Source organism: Leopardus geoffroyi, chromosome X (assembly GCF_018350155.1).
Source record: "Leopardus geoffroyi isolate Oge1 chromosome X, O.geoffroyi_Oge1_pat1.0, whole genome shotgun sequence".
NCBI classification, from domain to species: domain Eukaryota; kingdom Metazoa; phylum Chordata; class Mammalia; order Carnivora; family Felidae; genus Leopardus; species Leopardus geoffroyi.
The window spans coordinates 116,950,695-116,976,114 of NC_059343.1; the positions used below are offsets into that span (position 1 = coordinate 116,950,695).

At 39.0% G+C, this 25,420-nt stretch overlaps 1 pseudogene; it reads left to right on the top strand.

The window, feature by feature from the left end:
- The first annotated feature begins 22,054 nt into the window (after window positions 1-22,054).
- Window positions 22,055-23,568, top strand: LOC123594715 (annotated as a pseudogene).
- Window positions 23,569-25,420: the final 1,852 nt, after the last annotated feature.

Here is a 25,420-nt window from a genome sequence, read left to right on the forward strand (position 1 = left end):
TAAATGTTAGGATGTCCATTCATTTCCAATTGATCTATAGATTCAACGAATCTCAGTTGAAATTCCAGAAGGCATTTTGAAGAAATTGACAAGCTATTTATGAAATTCATATGAAAAATGGAAGGACCTCCAGTAGCAAAAAGTTTTTAAAAAGAACAAAGTTGGAGCATTTACAACTATTTGATTATAAGGCTGGTCATCAATATAGAGAAGCATTTGTGCAAATATAGATCTGAATTATCATATAGATCAATGGAACAAAATGAAAGAGTTAGTCTTTTCAATAAATGGTGTTAGAAAAATGGACTATATGCAAAAAAAGAATCTAGAACCACTATTAATCATTTCCACTAGTAAAATCTACCATCCATTTTGAGTTAATTTTTATGTATCATCATCTGTGGAAAGCTAGCACCTAATGTCATTAGTGATGAAAGACTGAACACTTTCTCCTCAAGACTGGAAACAAATATATCTTCCCTCACCACTTTTAATCAGAAATTTACTGGCCATTCTAGCTAATAAATTAGGTTAGAAAAAAGAGTCATTCAAACAGGCAAGGAAGTAGTACAACTCTCTATATTTGAAGATTACATGATCACATGCAAAGAAAATTCCAATAAATCCAAATACTAGAAGTAGTCATGAAATTTAGCAAGCTCGCAATATCCAAGGACAATATAAAAGCGTATTTGATTTGTACATACTAGCAATGGAAAATTAGAAAAGAAAATAGACCTAAATAAACGGAAATAGACCTAAATAAAATGGAAATAAATGGAAAATAGACCTAAATAAATGGAAAGAAATTCCATGTTCATAGATTAAAAGACTGAATATTGTTAAGATGTCCATTCTTCCCAAACCGATCTATGGATTCAATGCAATTCCAAGATGGTAGAAGGCTTATTTTGTAGAAATCGGCAAGGTGATTCTAAAATTTTCATTGGAAATGCAAAGACTTGGTAGAGTCAAAAAATTACGAAAGAAGAGCAAAGTGTGAGGACTTACAATATTTGATTTCAAGAGACAGTGTGGTATTCTAGGAGAGACATATAAATACCCTGAAAGGAATAGGGAGTCCAAAAATGGACCCACACATATATGCTAATTAATTTTTGACCAAAGTGTCATGGTGATCCAATGAGAGGAAAGGATAGTCCTTTCCACAAATGTGGCTGAAACAACTTGATATGAATATAAAAAAAAATATGAACTTCAACTCTGCCTTCACACTATATATAAAATTTAACTAAAAATGTATCATATACCTGAATGTAGAAGTTAAAGCTCTAAAACTTCTAGAAGATCTTGGGATACCAAAATTATTATTTGAGTTATACAAACAGTGAACCCTACAGAAAATTCATAAATTGGGCTTCACCAAACTAAAAAAAGTTGCTCTTAAAAGAATACTGTTCAGAAAATGAAATGCAATGCAAGCTACAGACAGAAAATGTCTTACTAATCCCTGCAAAAGAACTTATGTCTAGAATATATAAAGAACTCTTACAACACAGTAAAAAGACAAACAACCCAATAAAAATGTACAAATGATTTGAACAGATACTTCACAGAAGTTGCTATGTGAATGGCTGGTAAGTACAAGAACATATGGTAAAATAATTAGTCATCAGGAAGAACGAAATACAACCATAATCAGACAACACTATACACCTGCTAGAATGGATAAAATTAAAAATAAAGACTAATACCAACTGTTGGCTAGGATGTTCAGCAATGGGAACACTCATAGTTGCAACTACTTTGGAAAACAATATAATAATCTCTTTAAAGGCTGGCCTTGAATTTACACTCTGGGCCAGCAAGTTTACTCTTAGATATTTACCCAATAAGAAATCAAAATACATGCCTTCACAAAAGGCTGGCACACAAACATTTACAGCAGCTGTATGCATAGAAGCCCCAAACTGAAAGCAATGCAAATATTCACCAGCTGGTTAAAAGATAAACAAATTGAAGTATATTCACACAGTGAAGGACTAGCAGTGGTGAAAACGAATAAACCGATACATGTAAAAATATGGGCTGAATCTCAAACACATTATACTGAGCAAAAGAAGCCAGGAACAAAAGAACACTTACTCTACGATCCTATTTCTATGAAATTCTTGAACAACAACAACAGAAAACCAGTCAGTTTTGTCAGAAAGTAGATCAGTGATTTTACACTGGGGTGGTGTAGTGACTGACTTCAACGTGGACTGGGGGAGCTCGGAGGGGTGGCGGAACTGTTCTTTAATTTAATTGCAGTGTCCGTTCATAGGTGTATATGTTTCTCAAAACAGATCAGACTGGTCACTTAAAAATGGGTGTATTTGTATCATATGCAAATTAGATCTCATTCAAGTTAAATTTTTAAATTTGCAAATCTCATTTATTTTATTTTATTATTTTTTCTTTTTTTTCAATATATGAAGTTTATTGTCAAATTGGTTTCCATACAACACCCAGTGCTCATCCCAAAAGGTGCCCTCCTCAATACCCATCACCCACCCTCCCCTCCCTCCCACCCCCATCAACCCTCAGTTTGTTCTCAGTTTTTAAGAGTCTCTTATGCTTTGGCTTTCTCCCACTCTAACCTCCTTTTTTTCCCCTTCCCCTCCCCCATGGGTTTCTGTTAAGTTTCTAGGATCCACATAAGAGTGAAAACATATGGTATCTGTCTTTCTCTGTATGGCTTATTTCACTTAGCATCACACTCTCCAGTTCCATCCACGTTGCTACAAAGGGCCATATTTCATTCTTTCTCATTGCCATGTAGTACTCCATTGTGTATATAAACCACAATTTCTTTATCCATTCATCAGTTGATGGACATTTAGGCTCTTTCCATAATTTGGCTATTGTTGAGAGTGCTGCTATAAACATTGGGGTACAAGTGCCCCTATGCATCAGTATCATTTATTTTAAGTTAATTATTTTTAATCCCAGTATAATTAACCTAGTGTTATATTAGTTTCCGGTGTAAAAAGTACAGCACTTCTACACATTACTCAGTGCTCATCACGATAAACATACTCTTAATCCCCTTCTTCACCTATTTCACCCGTCCCCCCACCCCCCTCCCCTCTGGTAACTACCACTCTGTTCTCTCTAGTGGTAGTCTCTCTAAGTCTGATTTTTGGTTTCTCTGTATTTTCCTTTGTTCATTTATTCCTTAAATTCCACATATGAGTGAGATCATATGATACTTGTCTTTCTCCGACGGGCTTATTTCATTTAGCATTATACCCTTTAGTGCCAGCCATGTTGTTGCACACGGCAAGAGTTCTTTTTTATGGCTCAGTAATATTCCAGTGTGTGTGTGTGTGTGTGTGTGTGTGTACACACCACATCTTCTTTATTCAACAATCTAGGGACACTTGGGTTGCTTCTATAATTTGGCTATTGTAAATAATGCTACAATAAACATAGGGGTGCATATATCTTTTCAAATCAGTGTTTTTGTCTTCTTTGGGTAAATACCCAGTAATGGAATTACTGGATCACATGGTAATTCTATTTTTATTTTTATTTTAATTCCAGTATAGTTAACATACGCTGTTATATTAGTCTCAGGTGTCCAATATAGTGATTCAACACTTCTATACACTACTTAGTGCCCATCATGATCAGCGTCCTTTAATTCCCATCACCTATTTCACCCATCTCCCCACCCACCTCCTCTACCTACTTTGACCAGCAGACGACAGCTGGTAATATAATAAGGTGGGAAGTTCCTGTGTCCCTGAATCACCGTGTGTGTCAGAGCTACTCTCCCACCTTATGCTATTCATCCTGTTACACGAGGAAGAAAAACTTTTATATTATTTAAATCAATGCATCTGAGGGACTTTTGTTAGCCTTTATGTTAACATTCCCCAAATAAGAAATTCCCCAAATATGAAGAAAGGAGAATTCTAAATAGTCTCTAAGGATCTTACAACTCTATGGTTCAATGGATTTCTATAAATTTTCTAAAAGAATTTGGAACAAAGCAACCATGACCCTTAGTACAAGCCTATGCTTTTTCAGTTTTCCATACTTTACACCATGGGGCCTTCACTTGGAGCTTCTATTATTTAGGGACATTCCTTGTGTTCATTTTCTTTTTCTTCCTTCCCTCTTTTCTTTCTTTTTGTCCTTGTATTATTTACTTAGCATAGCTGCCTAGAACACAGACTCTGGAATCAGATCGCAAAGGTTCTCACCAAGACTCCAACCACTTCTGGTTGTTTGATTAGTTAGAAGGTAAGTCAGTTAACTTCTACAAGCAATCAGTTCCTTATCCAAAACAATGGGAATGAGGGGCACCTGGGTGGCTCAGTCGTTAAGCCTCTGACTCTTGTTTTTGGCTCAGGTCATGATCTCACGGTTGTGAGATTGAGCCCTGGACATGGAGAGTGCTTAGGATTCTCTCTCTCCCTCTCTCTCTGCCCCTCCCCTGCTCATGCTCTCTCTCTCTCTCTCTCTCTCTCTCTCTCTCAAAAGAAAAATTTTAAAATATTTACTTTTGAGAGACAGAGAGCATGCATGCATGGGCATGTGAGTGGGGAAAGGGCAGAGGAAGAGGGGGACAGAGATCTGAAGCAGGGTGTGGACTGACAGCAGAGAGCTCAATGCAGGTCTTGAACTCACAAACCATGAGATGAGGATTTGAGCCGAAGTCGGACGCTTAACCGACTGAGCCACCTGGCACGCCTCTCAAAAAAAATTTTAAAAAATTAAAAAATGAGAATGAAAGTTGTACCTACCTTGTAGATATATTTTTGGGATTAAAAAGTACTTTCCTCAGAATCTGACAAACAATAAGCATGAATGTTAGCAAACTCTGATAACTCATTACTATTGATCTTTTGTTAATGCTGTTTCCTTAGTGTGGGAAACTATTACATTTCCTGTTCCTATAAGAATTCTGTTAATCTTTCGGGGCTCAGCCAAAATACTTCCTCCTCTTTTGGGGCTTTTCCTATCAACATCCAAACAGGAGAGTTCTCTTCCCTCCCATCATGCATTGTTTGCAGTAAGAAATTTGTCTAAGGCTACAAAGCACTGAGTCATTGTGCTTCCTTGTGTATGTGTGTGTGTGTGTATAATACACACATAATTTTTAGTTTTCACTACCACTTCCCTGATTTTCCTTCTAGGTCACTGGCCACTCTTTTTCAGTTTCCTTTGGTTGGCTGTCCCTTTTGTATCTCACTTCTAAATGGTAGCGTGCCCAGGTTCAGTCCTTAGGGCTTGTCAATATCCACAGGTGAGATCATTTCGTCTCATGTATTTAAATACCATCCATGCTCCGATGACTATTTATTTATGTCTCCAACATAGATCTCTCCTAACTCCAATCTCCTCTATCCAACTGCATTCTCAACATCTCCACTCAAGTATCTAATTGGCATTTCAAACTTAACCAGGAAAAAATATAGCTTTCTATCCATGCACTCGGCCTAAATTTGCTCCTCCTGTGGTGTTCCCCATTTTAATAAGTTAAACTATCATTCACCCAGTTGCTTAGGCCGGACATCTAGAACCATCCTTCATTTTCTCTATTTCTCTTACTCTCCACATCCAACCCCCCAGCAAATCTAGTCACCTCTATCTCCAAAAACATATCAAGTCCAACTACTTCTCACTGTTTTCTCTACTACACACACCTTGTTTAAATCACCATCATAAACTGATAAATCCTGCAACAGCTTCTGGTCACCCTGCCTCCTCACAGAGCTATAAAGGAGATTTTAATATGGAAATAATAACAAATCTGCCTCCTAGTCAAACTCTCCAAAGACTTCATATCACATCTGGAGAGAAATTCAAACTCACTCCACGGCCTAGAGGGGCCCTATGTGATCTAGCCTGTGTCCTACTCTTTGCCGTCATTTCTAACCCTTTGTCTATTACCTAACTATACTATCTTTCTTTCTGTTACTCATGCATGTCAGGTTCAATTTCACGTTAGGTTATGCGCATTTATTTTTTCTCTTTGCCTGCAAGGCTCTCACTCCTGATATTTTTCATGGCTGGCTCCTTCTTCTCATTGTTCCTTGAACACTCATCCTAAAATAATCATCTACACTTACTCTCATGTCACCCAATTTAAATTCTCTACGTAGCACTTAATACTAGTTGATGATATACTTGACTATTTATATCTGTTTATGTGATTCCTATCTCTTCTGCTTACCAGAATGTGTGCTCCGCTAGAAAGATCTTGATTGTTTTATACTGAGCTCCATACCCAGTATCTATCCAAAACAATGTGGAACATAGAATAAGAATCGAGAAATATTTGTTGAATGAATAGCTTTGCCTTTAGTTTCCCATACAGTGCTTATTTATTTTCCTCAATCAAATAAGTGTAAAGTATAAAGAAAGAATAAAGACACTAGAACCTGTCAGAAGCAAATCAAAGTCAGAAACATTTGTAGAAAACTGTGTTGGACAAAAAAGAATCTTATCAAGGCCAATTAATAGACGTGTGTGTATAGCCATATACATACACACCTATAGTCATAAAATCTATTTCCAATTCCAACTGAAATGTACGAATAGGGGTAGGAGGAAGGATGGTTAGTGCTGACCTATACCTCCAGTGGCATCATCTCAGAAATTACATGTCCTTCTAAGGAAAGGTTGAGTTTCTTGTGTCACTTAAGCTGGCACCTAAGAGATGCTATATGGATAACATGTAACTGTCACAGACTGGTAAGTGCCAATGGCCAAGAAAGATAGTTACAATGAATCACTGTCACAAGAGACCATCCTGTGGGAAGAACTCCTTTTTGTGAAAAGACAGAAAGACTAATATGACTTATTTGCAGTTGCTTAAGACAGAAATTATTTTGACACCTGATTCATAAGTAACCATAAGTTCAGTGATCCAGATAATGAAAAGTTGAAGACGCTTCTGGAAAATGGTTATAACTTCTGATGCTGGCCAGACTGGAGTCAGCTCACCACATTCCATCTCTCCCACTAATTATAGCTAAAAACTGTCAAGAGAACACAAGAAGTCACTTCCCGAGAACTCTGAAAAGCAAAGTAAATAACAGGAAGACTGGAAAGAGAAGTCAGAACGTGAAGAATGACTACAATGGTAGCGAAGGGCCTGGTTTTATTTTCTTCCTTTGTAATAGGTTTTGACCCAAGGGTAGGATATGTTGCCGAGGTACACAGTGCGAAGAATTCTGAGAGACGCTATTTTTTCTCACTTCCTTGCCTTGAGGGAAGGCCCAGTGACACCCAACATTCTCACCAAAGGAAATAGGAAAAGGGGCCCCTGAGAGCTAGAAAGTGTGGGGGAATCCTGGAGAGGACGGCACTAGAGAAAGGGGTCCCCTAATTCTGTGTATCAAGTAATCCATGTCTAAAACTTGCCCCTGAGCAAGACACGCAATAAAAGAAGCAAAGAGGCATAGCTTGACCATTGAACTATGATATCAACCACCACAAGGGGGCGCCTGGGTGGCTCAGTCGGTTAGGCCTCCGACTTCTGCTGTGGTCATGATCTCATGGTTCGTGGATTCAAGCCCCACATTAGGCTCTGCGCTGACAGCACAGAGCCTGCTTGGGATTCTCTTTCTCTCCCTCTCTCTCTGCCCCTCCCTCACTCGTGCTTTCTCTCTCTCAAAAATAAAATAAAATCAAAAACAAAAACAAAAAGCAAAACAAAACCAACCAACCAAACAAACAAACAAACCCTCAAACCACCACATGAGCCTCAAATTAACCCCCGAGCAGCACATACATGAGGCAGACCCATATACCATGATAAGGGTTTTGAAACCTCAATTGCCATTGTAGTCACTGCCCAAGGAAGGTGAGGCAGAATTTGAGATTTGCACCTAACCATGATGTTGATTGCCTTTAAAGCAAATGAACAAAAATCTACACTCTACAGAGGCCCCAGAGTCTTACAACATAATATTCACAATGTTCAGGATACAATCTAAAATTACTCAACCTATAAAGAACTAGGAAATTCGGACCTAATTCTCAGAGAAAATTATAGTCAGCAGGTGCCAACACTGAGAAGACACAGATGTTGGACTTGTCGAAGGTTTTTAAGCACTTACTAAAAACACATTACATAAGATAAACGTAAAGTATCTTTAAATTAATGGAAAAGTGGAAGTCCTCAGGAGAGAAGGAAATTATTTTTAAAAAGCCCAGTGGAGGTTTTAGAACTGAAATATAAAACATCCAAAATTAAAAAAAAAAATCTCATTGGATATGTTCAAGAGTAGAATTAAAGCAACAGAGGAAAGACTCAGTTAACTTGAAGAGTGATCGGTAAGAATCATCCAATCTGAAGAAAAAAAAGAAGTGGTGAAAAGCTGAAAAGACCTTCAGGGACCTGCGGGACAATCACCTAAAGTGTAGCATTCATGTCATTAGAGTCTCAAAAAGATACTGATTGACTGAGAAAGGTATTGATACCCCCAAATTTTGAAAAAATAATGGCTAATAATTTATCAAAGTTGTTTGGAGACATAAAGCTACATTCAAGAAACTCAGCAAAATAAAAATAAGGTAAATTAAAAGAAAACCAAAAGTAGATTGAGCGTAATTAAAATGCTGAATACCAACGATAAATTTTATTTTAATTTTTTAAAATGTTCTTTTAATGTTTATTTATTTTTGACAAAGAGAGACAGACAGAGTGAGAGTGGGGAGAGGCAGAGAGAGAGGGAGACACAGAATCTGAAACAGGCTCCAGGCTCTGAACTGTCAGCACACAGAGCCAGACACGGGGCTTGAATGCACAAATCACGAGATCAGGACCTGAGCCGAAGTCGGATGCTTAATTGACTGAGTCACCCAGGCCCACCCCCAAAGATAAATTTTAAAAAACCTTGAAAGGGGGTGGTGCCTGGGTGGCTTAATTGGTTGAGCCTCTGACTCTTGATTGCGGCTCAGGTCATGATCTCATGGTTCATGAGATCAAGCCCCGCATCGGGCTCTGCGCTGACATTATAGAGCCTGCTTGGAATTCTCTCTCTCTGCCTCTTCCCTGCTTGTGCATACATGCTCTCTCTCGTTCTCAAATACATAAACTTTACAAATAAATAAAGATTAAAAAAATCTTTATTTTTTTTAAAGATAAAATGACACATTACCTCAGTAAGAACAATTCAAATGATCGAATGTTCCTCATCAGAACCCATGGTGGTCAGAAGATATTAAACATCTTTAAAATGCTATAGGGAAAAAAAAAGAAGAAAAGAGTCAAACCAGAATTCTATATCCAATGAAAATATCCTCTCAAAAATGAAAGCAAAATAAAGACATTCCTAGATGAATAAAAAGTAAGAGAATTCATTGCCAGCAGACTTTTTCTAAAAGAAATGTTAAATTAAGTTGTTTAGATGAAAGGAGAATGATAAAAGAAAGAAATATGGAACTTTAGGAATGGAGGAAGAACAAAAGAAATGGCCAATGTCTGCATAAGTATAATAAACTATCCTAAGTTCTTCAAAATATATATCACCTTCGAAAGCAAAAATTACATTATTTGGTGGCATTTTCAATGTATGTATGTGTGATACATATAACGCAAAGGGGATAACATAAATAGACCTCTGTGGCTGTAAGACTTCTCCATTTCACCCGAGGGGGTAAAATGTTAACTCTAACTTGACTGTGAATGGTAGATATGCATGTTGAAACCCCTTGAGCAAACACTAAAGATAATAACATAAAGAGATACAATCAAAAAGTCAATAGATGAATTTGGATATATATGCACACACATATATAATTCTATACATATACACAAACGTGTGTGTGTGTGTAAAATAACTCAAGTGTTGTCAAGGATGTGGAGCACCTGGGCCTCTCGTACAATTCCGATGGGAATGCAAAACGGTATAGCCAGTCTGGAAAAGAGTTCGGCAGCTCCTCCAAACACTAAAGCTAGAGGTACCGTGTAACCCAGCAATCTTATTCTGTGGTATTTACCCTAGATAAATGAAAACATACGTCCACACAAAAAAATCTTGCGTATGAGTATTTATGGTAGCATTATTCAAAATAGCCAGAAAGTGGAAACGACCTAAATGTCTATTAAGTGATGAAAGAACAACATGTGGTAAGCCCATACTGCTATCTGGATTCTACGGACAAATAAACAGACGTGAACTCTAATACACGGAACAGCATGAATGAAACCCCAAAGTAGTATGCTAAGTCAAATAAGCCAACTTCAAAAGGCTACATAAGGCATGATCCCACCTACAAGACATTCTGGAGAAAGGAAATTATGTGGATGAGGACAGATTACTGATCGCTAGAGTTCAGGAAAGAGGGTTTTGCTCCAAAAGGGCAGGCAGTACAAGGGAATATTTTGGGGTGACAGAACTGCACTGTATCTGAATTGTGGTGATTTTCACATCCCTCTATTCATTTATCAAAACTCAGAGAATTGTATGCCAAAAAGTGTCAATTTGACCAAATACACATAAAAAAATAAATTAAAAAAATAAATGAGTGTGTGGTTGAACTCCCTGTCATCTGGGAAAGAAAAAAAAAAGTCTTAACCTAAAGAGTTGTTCAATGTAAATATGATCACTAATCTAAAAGGAAAAAAAAAGAGAAATACTTGAAAAAAATCCCTCCAATTAATGTTATTTAATATCTCTAAAAGCTGACGCAGACAGCATAACCAGGAGTTGGACCGCAGGGAGTCTCATCAAGAAGTCATCAAATTAACATACCAGGCCTGCTGGGGAGGAACTGCTTTCAGTATAGAAGTGGCACATTTCAAAGATCTGTTCTGCTTTCTAGAATCTTCTTCCATGAACCGTATATTACCTCTTCCAGGCTTGTGGGTCCCATCACTTAGGAAAAAAAAAACAACTAATATATTTAAAAGACTAATTAGAATTTAGCTTGCACACTTGGCAACATCAAAATAAAAACATTAAAAACACGTTTAAGAAGACTAGGATAGAGGGGCGCCTGGGTGGTTCAGTCGGTTGAGCGTCCACTTCAGCTCAGGTCATGATCTCACAGTCTTTGAGTTCAGCAACGCCCCCGCCCCATCAGGCTGTGTGCTGACGGCTCAGAGCCTGGAACCTGCTTCCGATTCTGTGTCTCGCTCTCTCTCTCTCTGCCCCTCCCCTGCTTGTGCTCTGTCTCCGTCTCTCTGTCTCTCAAAAATAAATAAACATTAAAAACATTTAAGAAAGAAGACTAGGATAGATATGGCAACTGGAAACAGGAATGATGTGAGCATTAAATTAGTTACTTGTCAGTTTTATATAAAAATTTGCGGCAAGGTACGGTTCGGGGGCCTAAAAAGATATCTGTTGATAGATGACCTACGTACAAAATGCTGGCCACAACTATATTTCAGTTATGACTATTTCACTGTTCAGAATACGAATATGACAGAGGGACCATTTATTAATCACTCAGTATGGACTAAGCACCCGCCATGCATTTTCTCATTCAACCCTCAACACTTCTGTGAGGTAGCATTTATTGCCCTTTTTCATTGATGAAAAAAATGGCAACTCAAAGAAATTATGTGTGATGCTCTGTATTACAGAGAGGATTTGAACCCAGATTTGATTTCCGTTTCACACTGTCTCTTTAAGTAAGTACCAGAAGTACCTCAGTCCTGTAGCTGAAAACATAAGTGAAAATATAACCAAGGGGAAAGAGGCCAAACAGTGTTTATTTTCTTGATATTTTTACATGCAAGGGGTCGGTTCAGGGACTGATAGAGGGAGAACAAGAAGAGAGAAAAAAGTAATAGTGAAAAGTTTGGAAAATTTTAATCAAATACAGTTATTTTTGGTGCTCCTAGTTTCTTGTTTCTCCCTCTGTGATTTATAAAAATAAGGATGTTTCAGACCTTTTTCTTGCTCAAATGATCACATAACTTAGAAAAAAATGTTAATGAAAACCAAGATTCACTTTTCAAAATGTTGTTAAGGGGTAACTGCACTTAGAAGGATACGTTCTTTATTCCCATTACATTTTTGTTTTTTGCATTTGATATGGCATGGTATCGTTTCCGTTCTTCTTTAAGCTCACACTCTAGTTGACTTATATTCATTCTATTCTTGCTCTCTCAAGACCAGCTTCACTTCATAAATTCTTGTTACAAGAGTTGTCTGGGGAGGGGCGCCTGGGTGGCGCAGTCAGTTAAGCGTCCGACTTCAGCCAGGTCACGATCTCGCGGTCCGTGAGTTCGAGCCCCGCGTCAGGCTCTGGGCTGATGGCTCAGAGCCTGGAGCCTGTTTCCGATTCTGTGTCTCCCTCTCTCTCTGCCCCTCCCTGTTCATGCTCTGTCTCTCTCTGTCCCAAAAAAAAATAAACGTTGGAAAAAAAAAAAAAAGAGTTGTCTGGGGAAAAAAAATGTATGTACCTTCCTGAGATTTTGTGTTCCTTTCATTCCAACCTCAGCTTCACTGTGCCAAATTCAGTTGTTTTTTTTTTTTTGGTTTTTTTTTTTTTTTTTTTGCTGATAACTCTGCCTGAAGCCCAGCTGTTATCAGGAGCTAACCCTACCAAGCTTACAACTTGATGATAATCAGTAGAACAAGGTCTGTGTTTCAGGACACCCACATCCACCTCGAAAGCTAGAAAAAAATTCTAAAAGTTTATCTTGCTGTGCACATTTGTATTCATATACATAAACATGTATGCTTAAAAAAGCTAGTCTCGTTATAATAGTAATTTTCATCATGGCAAAATTAGCGGGGTAACAGATGGTTTGCCTTAGTATGTGAAATGCATTTGTAAAGGACAAGAGGTGTGTAAGTGCTCTGGGAAATTTCCCTTCTTTCAAAAAAAAAAGGGGAAATTACATTTAGAAGAATTGAATAAACTGATATTACAACTGTTGAATTTTTTCTAAACAAAAACCAATAATGTATGACCCATCTGCTTACGAGTCAACTTTTATTTCAGATCCTAAATATAGTTCCCCAAAGTTCCTCGGATAAACTCATTTTAAGATATCTGAGTTGTTATCACAATACAGTGTTAGAGAAGCCAATGTCAACTGATACTGGAGCTTTCTTAAAGGATACTTAAAAAACAATTGATCTTGAGATTTTAAGTTCCTGCTAGAATTCTACTGAGGCAATTGTACAGAGTAAAAGAATTAAGAAAGGTCACTGAATGTATTGATCGCGGTGGTCCCAATTTAGTCACACAAATGGCTCATTCTTTGCCTCACAGTGCCATCCCAAATGAATGTGCTTGATTTAATCAATTCTGATCACAAAAAAAGAGAGAAGAAAGAGAGACAGAAAGCGAGAGATAGACAAAGAGAGGAAGAAAGGGAGAAAGAGAAAAAGAGAAAGGGAGAAAGGAGAAAGACAGAAAGGGGTAGGGATGAAGGAAGGAAGAAAAGAAGGAAAAAGAAAAAAACAAGAGAGGTCATTCATGGTAAATGGCTTTTGTGATTCAGTCAAATCAGTTTTCGTGACTATCAAATCTAACCCAGGAATATTCAGCGCAATGTTTTATAAAATGAAATTTTCCAAAACGCAGATGCATAACTTCCTTACTCTATTTACGGTCTTTCTGATATATATTTTTTCATTTTTAATTTAAGGAAAACCAAGGCTCAAACAAAACATCAATTATATTATAGCATTTCTGTCGAATAAAAGCCAGTCTAAGTGCCATAGTGCAGGGAATTTATTTTTACAAACATTATGATTTTTACCATGCTTTTAATTATAGCGCATAATTCTCTTCTAAAGTAGTTACAAGATAGAAAACTAAGAGTAACATACAACTCAGGAAGCTTCTCTACAAAAGAGACTATGAAGGGATTAGTTATGAGTGAATATGCAGCTTAACATATCTGCTTTCCTCTCCAACTCTCACTATGTGCATCTTTTGTAGTGTGGCTGCATCGTCTGGTTTCATCTCATGAACTATCTCACATGTAAATTACAGCTCTGCCCTCACACACAACGGGGGCTAAGAGTGGTGAAAACAGATGATAAATATAAAAGGGAACAAGTACTGCAAAGGTCCCAGGATGGAAACAAGCTTGGCATAGTTGAGAAGAAAAAAATATCATTGTAGCCTAAGGACGGAAGGCAAGGGTTGGGCGAAGACAGGAGAGGTCACCAGAGGCTGGATCCTACAGTCTTGCAGGTAAGAGTCCAAATGTTATTCGAAGGGTAATGAAAAGCCATGGGAAGGTTTTGCATAGGAGAAGGAATGGTCTAACCAAATTCTAAAAGGGTCGTTCTGCCTGCTGAGTGGCAAATCAACTAAAAAGCAGCAAGGACAGCAAGAGAGATCCGGCTGGAGGCCATTACAAGAGCACAGGAGAGAGCTGGTGATAGTGGCCGGCGCTGGGTTTACGGTACAGAGCACAGCGAGGAGTGGTTGAATGCAGAACAGATTTTGGAGTCTCCCGTGGACTCGCTGATGGATTGGATGTGGGGAGCGAGGAAGACAGAAAGAGGTAACGGGTGACTCTTCGTTGTCTAACCCGGGGAGCTGAGTGGACAGTACCGTGAAGGCAAAGACCGTGACGGAGAGGTTGGGTGCGGGGCGGGCATAGATCAGGACTTCTGTTTGCACCGTGTTAGGGTTCAGATGCCCTATGAAACATCTAGGTAGGGTTGATGATTAGGCAGTCTCGCATGCAAGTCCGAAGCTTGGAGGGGAAGGTTGGCACGTGGGGCATACATAGAGCCGCGGAATGAAGTCGGTCAGGGAAGAATGCAGGTGGTAGAGGGCCAGTGGAAAGATTGCAGATACAGGTATTCCCTGCTTTTTGGGAGTGCGGGGTATGCCACTTAACTTTTACGAGACACCTGCATTGGTACCTGTTTTCGCTAGCCGAAGAGGATTTTTCACTTTTACGAAAAAAGGTGAAAGGTGGAAAGAGCGTGCCGCTTGTTGTGCAGCAAAGCTGTTTTATACAGGCAGGGCGCACACGGGCACAGCTGCCACCGAGGTGCCACCTGGCCCCTTCTCCAGGAGCTAACCCAGGATCTCAGCATCAAGGCACCATAGCTCGAACTGTGTCTGTGGGCACCTGTGCTTTTTCCCAAATTGTTTTGTGCATCTGTTAACAAGAGGTGTCCTAAGGGATCGGAAAGGCCTAAGAGAGGCAATTTTTGGGGGTCTGGGAACACTCAAAAATTTTTCCACATAAATTAATGGTAATTGCTGAGGGTTGATGGGGGGTGGGAGGGAGGGTAGGGTAGGTGAGGGGTATTGAAGAGGGCACCTTTTGGGATGAGCACTGGGTGTTTAATGGAAACCAATTTGACAATAAATTTCATATATTAACAAAAAATGGTAATTGCTTCTTCACTTCACGTCACTTCAGCCTAGGAAAGGTTTCCTAAGAACACTCTACTTTTGGATAGTGAGGGAGACCTGTACTCCAGTATTCAGCTAGTGCAGAGAAGAAGCAAGCAGACAATCAAAGGAGACTGAGACAGGGTTCCCAGTAATAAGAGGAAATAAACAGGAGAATGTGGCATCTTGGAAGCCAGGAGAAAGTAAAGACGTTGTAAGAAGAATGAAATGAGCCTTCTAAAAGGGAATTGAAGGATTCGAGAATGAAGAGATGTATCTTCAAAAAGTATTGCTCTGTGAGAAAAGGAACTGAGAAATGGGGCTGTAACTAGAAGGTGATAAAGGGTAAGACAAATGTTTATTCTTGCCTTTGACAGAAGAGACACCAGAGGCTTAAACTTTTATTTTTATTCTTAATTGAAGTATAGTTGACAATACCGTCATCATATTAGTTTCAGGTGCACAACAGTGACTCAACAATTCTATACATTATGAAATGCTCACCAGAAGTGTAGTGACCATCTGTCACCATACAAAGCTATTAACAATATTATTGACTATGTATCCTGGGCTGTACCTTTCATCCCCGTGACTTACTTATTTTACAATCGCAAGTTTGTACCTCTTAATCCCCTTCCCCTATTTTCTTGGTCTAGTTTCTGATGGGAATGACATAGTAGAGAAGGAAATGCTCGACGCAGGAAAGAGAAGGGAACACCCGTCGCCGGACTGATGACCTGAAGAAGGTGAAGAGATGACACCAGAAGCACAGTTGTGGGGTTGGCCTTGGATAGCAAAGGAGGTGCTGCTTCCACAGCGTAACAGGAGGAGCGTAAAGGAGTGTGGATAGAGATGCAGGGATGTTGGGAGTTTGGGTTTGGAAAGATGGCGATTTTCTGGTTTACCTGCACCAAGAGCGTGGATTTAGGGGTAGGGAGGATACTTGCGATCAGTTCTACGAATTCACACATTCCCTGAACTCAGACTTCCTGGTCATAATTCAGTGTTAATCTTACCATTGTTGCATATACTCCTACACAGCTTATTCCTCATAACTTCCCAAACACACAGTAATCAAAGTGGGTATTAGGGAAATTAAGTCAGAAAGAGGACTTTTCTAATGTCACAAAAGCAATTCCAAATTTTCTAGATTTTGGTTTTAGTCTTGTGGCTAAAAAATTGTTTGCTTCAGAAGCCTAGGTCCCTTGATTCTGACCAATGTAGGGCTTAGAGGACTGTAGAGCTCTCAGACCATTTACTTTAGCGACCTGAAAGCTTTATTGATTTCATCACTTCCCTTCTGTAAGAACTCTTTCTAGGGGCTTCCTCCAATGTTGCTCTACTGCCTTTTATCACATCCCAGGCAATCTGCCAATCCCATCTTTCAGAAACAAAGAGGGTTTATTCAAAGTTTGTCAGCCCATAATATGTTCAGTTATTTTCAGTGGGCAGATGCTATATGCAGGGCATAGTTGTAAGTTTTCTGGGGAAGCAGGGTCTCCAGTCTGTATTTTCAGGCATTTATTAGAGACCCTGAGGCTTGTAGCCTGATGCAATGTGCCAGGAAACAAGCGGGCTACATGATTCCAATGGCGCTGTTACCAGCTCCAGTCTTCCTGTTCTCTATTGCTAAACCCAAACAGCAATTCTTTTTGTGTTTCACATGGACATAGTATTTTCAGAATCCAGCATACCAGAACTCTTAGATTGATCTAGTTCAGCAACTTTACACAATATATACAATAGTATATAGTATAGTATATTTGGGGAAAACTGAGACCTACATGAGGCTTGAGACTTGCCAAAGTTGACCCAGACTTACTAACTGCTTATGCATCACTCCGTTCACTGTTGTTAACATGCTCCCCTCTCTCAAGGAATCACCTCACTGTAGCAATAGTCTTCTCAGAGCAGGCCAAGTGGTCATGTTGACTCCTGGTGTCACCTGTACTGCAAGCTTCTAGAACAACTTTCCCAGGGACCATTGCAAAATCCAGTCATGGTTAAGGAGCAAAGACTAGAAAACAATAATAAAGCAGAGGAAGGAAGAAAGTGATACATGGGGAGAAACACAAAGATACAAAGTCCTGAGAAAATAGGAGGAAAAAAAATCTAGCATGGGGAAAGATGAAGAAGAAAAACAGCTGGCATGAGGAAAAATAAAGAAGAATCTATAAATTGTTTGAAATAGAGGGGCAGAGAGGAAGGTGAGTTATGTAGCCCTCTCTCCCAGACTGATGGGAAGGACCCAACCCAGCTGCCCTGACTCTTCCAAAGGCCACTCTATTTCTTGCTGGTGATTCATCTTACCCTTGACAGAGATAGACCTCCTGCCTAGCTGCTCTAGTTCCCCCTGGCAGCTGCCTAGCTGCCTAGCTTCCCCTGTTCCCTGCTTTTACTATCTTTGGTATTGTAAGATGACATTACTGTTAGTGCAATCTTTTTGTTAGGGAACTCATGGCCTTGAAACTAAAGATTTCATTACAAATATAAAACACTTAACAGCTTATAAAGTGCTAACTCATATATTGTCTCCTTTGGATCCCACAATACACTTGAGGCAAATATTATCTGAGACCCTTTAGCAAGGCTGGTGGGTGGGTAGAGAGGGGCTAGAGGCCATGAAGGGTCATTAAACCAAACATCCTCTGGAACACACCAATTAAGGAGGACATTCCAAATGGGACCAGAAGAAAGTCAATGCCGCAAGCCAGGAGAGGCTAAATCATATAACCAGGTGCTGAGGTGACAGAGGAAGATAGGGAGGGCACAGACCAAGGAAACTGAGATCCTGGATTAATGAGTAAGGGTGAAATGTGACAGAGTTAATTGATTCAGAAATGTTGGCATCTACAAATCCTAACCGTGCTGCAGGATGCTCCAGCCGGACCCAGCAACTCTCCTCCATCTGCATACTATGCTAAGCACCCATGCTCTTAATGAACTTCCCATTCCTTCTGGAATGCTGTTCCACCCCATACCCATATCTACATGGCTAACTCCTTCATGTCATTAGGTCTCTACTGAAATACTGCCTTACTACTGAGGTTTCCCTATACCTTCCTTTCCCACCTAGCATCCTTTTCGATGCTTTATAGTTCTCCATAGCATCTGTCACTATCTGAGTAGAGATGTAGATGTAGACACAGATATATCTGTATAGATACAGAGATAGACATATACATGTCTACACACACACACACACACACACACACACACACACACACATACAGACTCATTTGCCATCACTCTATCCCAATTGTAATATGGTTACAGGGACAGAATGTTTGTCTCCTTCCTTCACTCCGTCTCTCCAGCCCCAGGAACAGTGTCTGGCCTAAAGAGACCACTCAATAAATATTTGTTGAACCAATGAAAATTACATTTCTCTGTGTAGCTAGACTGCAAATATCTCAAAATGCAGAAACTATATCTGTTTTCATCATTATATCCCCGGTTCTTTGCAGGACGCCTAGGACACTATGGGTGCTCACTAGGGATTGGTAGAGTGAGAAATGGCCAACCTGTCACACTTCTATGGCTCGAACTGCAGTGTAACCTTAACTCTTTGTCCTGCTAACCTTAAATTTACCTCTCTTCCTTCAATTTCCCACTGAGCAACTGCTTTGTTATTCTGAGAGCATCCATTCTCCTTATATGATTGCTTTCCTAAAACTAACCCAAATGAATATGGCTTTATTCTTTGAGGAGTCAGCTTGTTCAGGGTCTTCTGTATCTGCCGAGTTTTTTTGCACTTGATGAGATATTTGTTAATTAACTTACAATTGATGAGGAATAATTTCATCTACGTGAGCACTATCACATTACAGTATCTTAAAATGTTATTTGAAGCAACACAATTTTTAACTGGAAAGATGTAAAAATATCCTCTAAGTATAAGGCTAGCTAAATGAGTTCCCCAATCAAGATTTCACAAGTGATTACAGAAATGGATACATTCTGTAGTTGAGTTAATGGACTTCCTTTTTTAGGGTATAAAATCCTTAATATCCAGATCATGGTTTCGATGTGTTCTTTATGCTGCCTAACACATTTTGACTGCTCAATAAATAGCGATCAAATTGAAACCGTGGCAACTCTAACACTAATAAGTCCAATAGAGTGCTCGGCTCTGCCTTTCTCTTTCACTAGCAAGTACCTGTCAAAGGCCTTACATAACAGATGCAGTACAACTTGAGTCACCAGTATTTTGTCCGTTTTCTCACATGAAAGAAGATTTAGACATATTTATACTCTGTAAACAGCAGAAGGAAAGATATACATACAAACAGTAGCGAATTATTAGAATTCAGCTCAAAATGACAAAGTAATGAATCAGAATTACAAGAGGCCATTGACTTTTAAATTTTCTTCAGAACAGATTACAGGGAACACCTTGATTTGGGAGTGGACAAAAAGGACCATTAAATGGCTCCTTTTCACAGGTGATTTTCTCTTCCCCCGTCAGTTCATCTGCCACGGTAGCTGCCAGTATGATGGGACGATAAACTTTGGATAGGGACAAGTACCACTCTATGCACACCCTCTCATCCCGAATAAGTAGGGATGGTTGACTACCAATAAAAGGGCACCCTTTGGTCCCATGTTAAAAACAGGAGTCATAATGCACAGTGATATTGTGAAGGTTATATTGAATAATGTATATGAAAGTATACAGGGCCTCATACCCAACCAGATACAGTCCCATTTATGACTTAGAGCACCCTAGTTACGCTTTTGCATTCTTGTGATTCTCTATAGACCAATTTGTAATTGCACAGAACTCTACCATATACAGATAAACTCATGAATGCTTCATAATTTTTTTCAGAGTATAGGTTTCACTCTTCTCAGCTGAACTTCCTGTGGTCTTTGTAAAGGGCTGAAAAAACCGTCCACTTTAGTAAATACATGTTTCATTATCTATTGGGCATTAGGTATTAACTTAAATAATAATATTATTATTTTAATCTTCCCAATAACTCCTTAGTAAGTGGATAATAATATCCCCATTGAAAATGATGAAATTAAGAATTAGATGGGTTAAGTCACTTGCGCAATGTCATACAATCATGAATAGCTCAAGCTATTATTCAAAATCCAGTAGGTCTGACGCTGCTATTCTTTCCCGAATAGCAGAGTGCCTTTCAAGTACTGTGCAAGAGTATTTGAACTGGAGGTCCAAGCGATGGCTGTAGTCATTGCCCTAGTGCTACATTCGAGTAGAACAAAGGAGCTTTATGGATTTGGGTATGAGACCCCATAGACTTTCATACATGTCATTCAGTATAATCTTCACATTATCACTGTGCATTATTACTCCTGTTTTTAAGATGAACCAACTGGAACTTGGCAAGGTTGAGTAACTTGCTCAGGGTCACACACCAACAGGCAGATCCACATATCAAACTTCAGCTCTCCAACTTCAAGTTCTATGTTTTGCCACTGGTTATCATGATTCGTTTTGCTACTTGACTCCGTGAGTGTCTATACACATACATGTGCACATCTGGTTTATCTCTTTAATTAGACCATAAGCTCTTAGAAGGCAAGGATTATATTTCATATTGATCTATATGTTACATTGTACTTTGTACATGTACATGGAACTACATCTTTACTAGCAGCATGAAAATGATTTAACATAAATGTCAAATCAAAACTGATTTCTAGTACTGTGTGGAGAAGTGACACGAGCTACTCACAAGACGACACATGTTTTCAATATACTCTGGTACTTCAAGCTAGAAATCAAGAAAAAACAACACCCAAACTATTTTTATCCCAAATCAGGGACATTGAAAACAATCATGTGCTAAAAACTGCAGTGCAGTGTGAATTGACAGTGTTTTATTAAGTTTTAATTGACATTTAAGAATATAAGACTTCTTCAAAGGAGAAAGCTGTGAAAGATGAGATACTTTCAACCTTTGTATTAAGTATAAGGCAAGTGAACGGTCTATAATTAAAAGTAAAATGAACATGTAAAGCAGATTTCTAAAACAACGGAAATCTAAATGGAATTTAGATGGAATTTCTAAGACAATGGGTGGAACATGGCTGACAGAAATGGTTTGTGGTCCCCAAAACAAAATTATTTGGTGCAATTGGTAAGATGCAAACATCAAAAAGAAATTTATATAGAACTCAAAATAATGGCATTAATTTTTAACTCCATATAGCTGAAGCACACTGCATATGAAAGAAATACGTAGCTAAATAAACTGATGGCTGGGCCATGTTTTGTGTATTTAGATATATAAGGCATCAAAAGAATATGTGAAAACTGAACTTTTTTTTATTTTGCTATTTCATGCAAGTGTTCCAGATTACAGCAAAGCACAATAACTTTGCATGACTTATCAATAATTCAGGCCAATATATTTATATCGTGAGTTTATTTTTCAAAGATTCATGCAAGCTTGTGTGAAATAAAGCAAAGGTGGCTCTAGATAGGAAATAAGGAAATTAATCACAACTGGATTGTTCCAAAAATGCACAAATAGACGTGTCAGGAAGCTGCAGAGGTAGAAAACATTGACAGAATATAGGTTCATGAACAGGACACATGGAGTGATTCTCTTCATTCTGAGATGGCAGAGACAGAAGACCTATTGATTTCCTTAGGTAGATCATCTGTTTACCAAGAGAATGAAATACAATTCTGGTAACTGCATTCTATTGGAAATTATCTGTCTCGGCTCTCTTCTTCTCCCTGTTCGACAGAGAGCCACATCTCCTGGTGCAGTGCCAGCCGCATCCTGGAGACACGATGGTGAAGGTCAGAATAAACGGATTTGGCGATATCGGGCATCTGGTCACTGGGGCTGCTTTTAATTCTGGGAAAGTGGATATTGTCACCATCAGTGACCCCTTCGTTGACCTCAACTATGGGGTCTTACATGTTCCAGTGTGATTCCACCCGTGGCAAATTCCACGACACAGTCAAAGCTGAGAACAAGAAACTTGTCATTGATGGAAAGCCCATCTCCATCTTTCAGGAGTGAGAACCCGCCAACATCAAATGGGGTGATGGTGCTGAGTATGTTGTGGAGTCCACTGAGGTCTTGACCATCATGGAGAAGTCCGGGGTTCACTCGAAGGTTTGGGCCAAGAGGGTCATCATCTCTGCCCCCTCTGCTGATGCCTCCACGTTTGTGATGGGTTTGAACCATGAGAAGTATGACGACTCCCTCAAGATTGCCAGCAATGCCTCCTGCACCACCAACTGCTTGGCCCCTCTGGGCAACGTCATCCATGACAACTTCTGCATCGTGAAGAGACTCATGACCACAGTCCATGCCACCACTGCCACCCAGAAGACCGTGGACGGCCCCTTTGGGAAGCTGTGGCGTGATGGCCGAGGGGCTGCCCAGAACATCATCCCTGCTTTTACTGGCACTGCCAAGGCTGTGGGCAAGGTCATCCTGGAGCTGAATGAGAAGCTCCCTGGTGTGGTCTTCCGTATCCCCATCCCCAACATGTCCATTATGGATCTGACGTGGTGCCCGGAGAAAGCTGCCAAACACTTGATGACACCAAGAAGGTGGTGAAGCAGGGGCATCCTGGCTACACCGGGGAAGAGGTTGTTTCTTGTCACTTTAACAGTGACATCTACTTTTCCACGTTTGATGCTGGGGCTAGCATTGCTCTCAATGACTTTGTCAAGCTCATTTCCTGTTATGACAATGAATTTGGCCATAGCAACTGGGTGGTGGACCTTATGGTCCACATGGCCTCCAAGGAGTAAGAGCTCTCTGGACCACCAGTCACAGCAACAGCAAGAGGGAGAGGCCCTCAGCTGCTGGGGAGTCCTTGCCCCAAACACACTGAAAATCTCCCTGCTTCTACACAGTTTCCATCCAAAACCCCCTGAAGAAGGGGAGGGGCTTGGGGAACCCTACCTATCAGGTACCATCAACAAAGTATACTGTACCCAGCCCCCCCCCCACAAAAAAAAAAGAAAAAAGAAATCATCAGTCTCTTCTTAAGTTCAATCATCATCATTTTGATGTTCAAATTGTCCCTATAACAGACACAAATTTTCAGCTATTAAGTCTCGAAAACACATGGAGGAAACTTATACCCGTATTTCTAAATGAAAGGAGCCAGTCTGTAAAGGGTACATACCGTAAGATTCCAACTATATGATATTCTAGGAAAGACAAAACTATAGAGATGGTAACAAGATCTGTGGCAACCAGGGATTCGGGTTGATGGAGGGAGGGATGAATAGGTGGAGCACGGGAGATTTTTTAGGGCAGTGAAACTATTCAGTATGATAGCCATGGTGGATGCATGACGTTATGGATTTCTCAAGACCCATAAAATGAGCAACACAAAGAGTAAGCTTATCATAATGTAAGCTATGGATTTTTTAAGAATAATGTTTTCATATTGGTTCATCAATTGAAACAATTTGGCATAATAATGCAAGATGTTTACACTAGCGGAAGCTGTGTGGGCAGGGAAGGATCCCTGTGCTTTCTATTCAGTTTTTCTGTAAATCTAAAATTACTTTAAAAAATACAGTCTATTAATTTTTAAAACAATCTTCTTCATGTAGTGTTAGATTTACCCATAAGTATTTCATGTTGTTTGGGTGATTGTGAATTGAATTTTGTTTTAAATTTCAGTTTCCAATTGTTCATTGCCAGTACATAGAAAAAGGTTTGCGTGTTGATCGTATACCACGCAATCGTGCTAAATTCACTTATTTCTTCCACAAGTTTTTTCTTCCAGATTTACTGGAATTTTTCTACACAATTAGCTTGATTATGAATAAAGATGATTTCATTTGTCTCTTTCCAGTCCGTATATGCACATACACATACACAGCTCATAGCTGACTTTGCAGGAATGGACACATTTCATTAAATGACAAATATTAGAATGTTTGGAAGTTATCTGCATAATGTACTTCTGTCACTATGAATTCCTTTCATAGGTTATATTTTTAAGTGACAATCATAGCTACATCCAGAAAATAAAGTCATTTTTGATGGATGTGTGCAATGACCCAAATACTTCAGTAACATCTATAAAAGGACTTTGGAACTATCTAGATAGAGATAATTGCTTTTCTCATGTTCTGCAGATTTCCTGCAAAAGATTGCTCAAATAATGTCAACACTGTACCTGGTAAATGCATCTCAGAAAGAATATTACTCAATCATTCTGATATGGAATTAAAACAACATAGAGTTTGAGTTGAACTGGGAAGAAAAGACATATTCTTACTTTGATTTCATCACTTACACAAAAGTGATCAATGATAGCCCATCATCTAACGATTCTCAAGATACCAGTTACACTAAAAATTCTGCATCTGATTTGAGTTCCCAGTAGACTTCAATGGGAAGAACAATCAAGAGGAAGAAAATACCCAAGTAATTGGTATTCTCAAGAGTAAAAACTACACTACCCAGTAACCTGTGATAGATAATCAACATGCAGAATTCTTTTGTGGTTGTTTTGAAACTGTTTCAGGGAGGCATATTTTGCATATCATAAAATTCTCCCTTTTCATGTATAATTCAATGACATTTTTGGGAAAATTTATTAAGTTTGGTATAACTACTAAAACCATCACCGTGAATCAGGTTTACATTTTCATAACCTCGATAAAAAACTTCATGCACATTTACTGTGAATCCTGTTATCCACCACTAACTTACCAGGCAACTGCTAGCCTCCTTTCTATCTTTATAACTTTGCTTTTTTGGATATTTCATATAAATGGAATAACAAAATATGTGGTCTCTATGTCTGGCTTCTTTCACTAAGCAAAATGTTTTTGAGATGTAGCATGTATTAATTTCTTTTTTTAAACTTTAAATTTTTATTTGTTTGTTTGTTTGTTTGTTTTTAAACCACCCTATTGAAGAATGACATACAAAAAGCTATACATATTTAATGTGCATAACTTGGTGAGTTTAAGATGTGGCTGTTTTTTTTGTTTGTTTGTTTTGTTCTTTTTGTTTTCATTTTTAAATTTACATCCAAGTTAGTTAGCATCTAGTGCAACAATGATTTCAGGAGTAGATTCCTTAATGCCCCTGACCCATTTAGCCCATCTCCCCTCCCACAACCCCTCCAGCAACCCTCTGTTTGTTCTCCACAT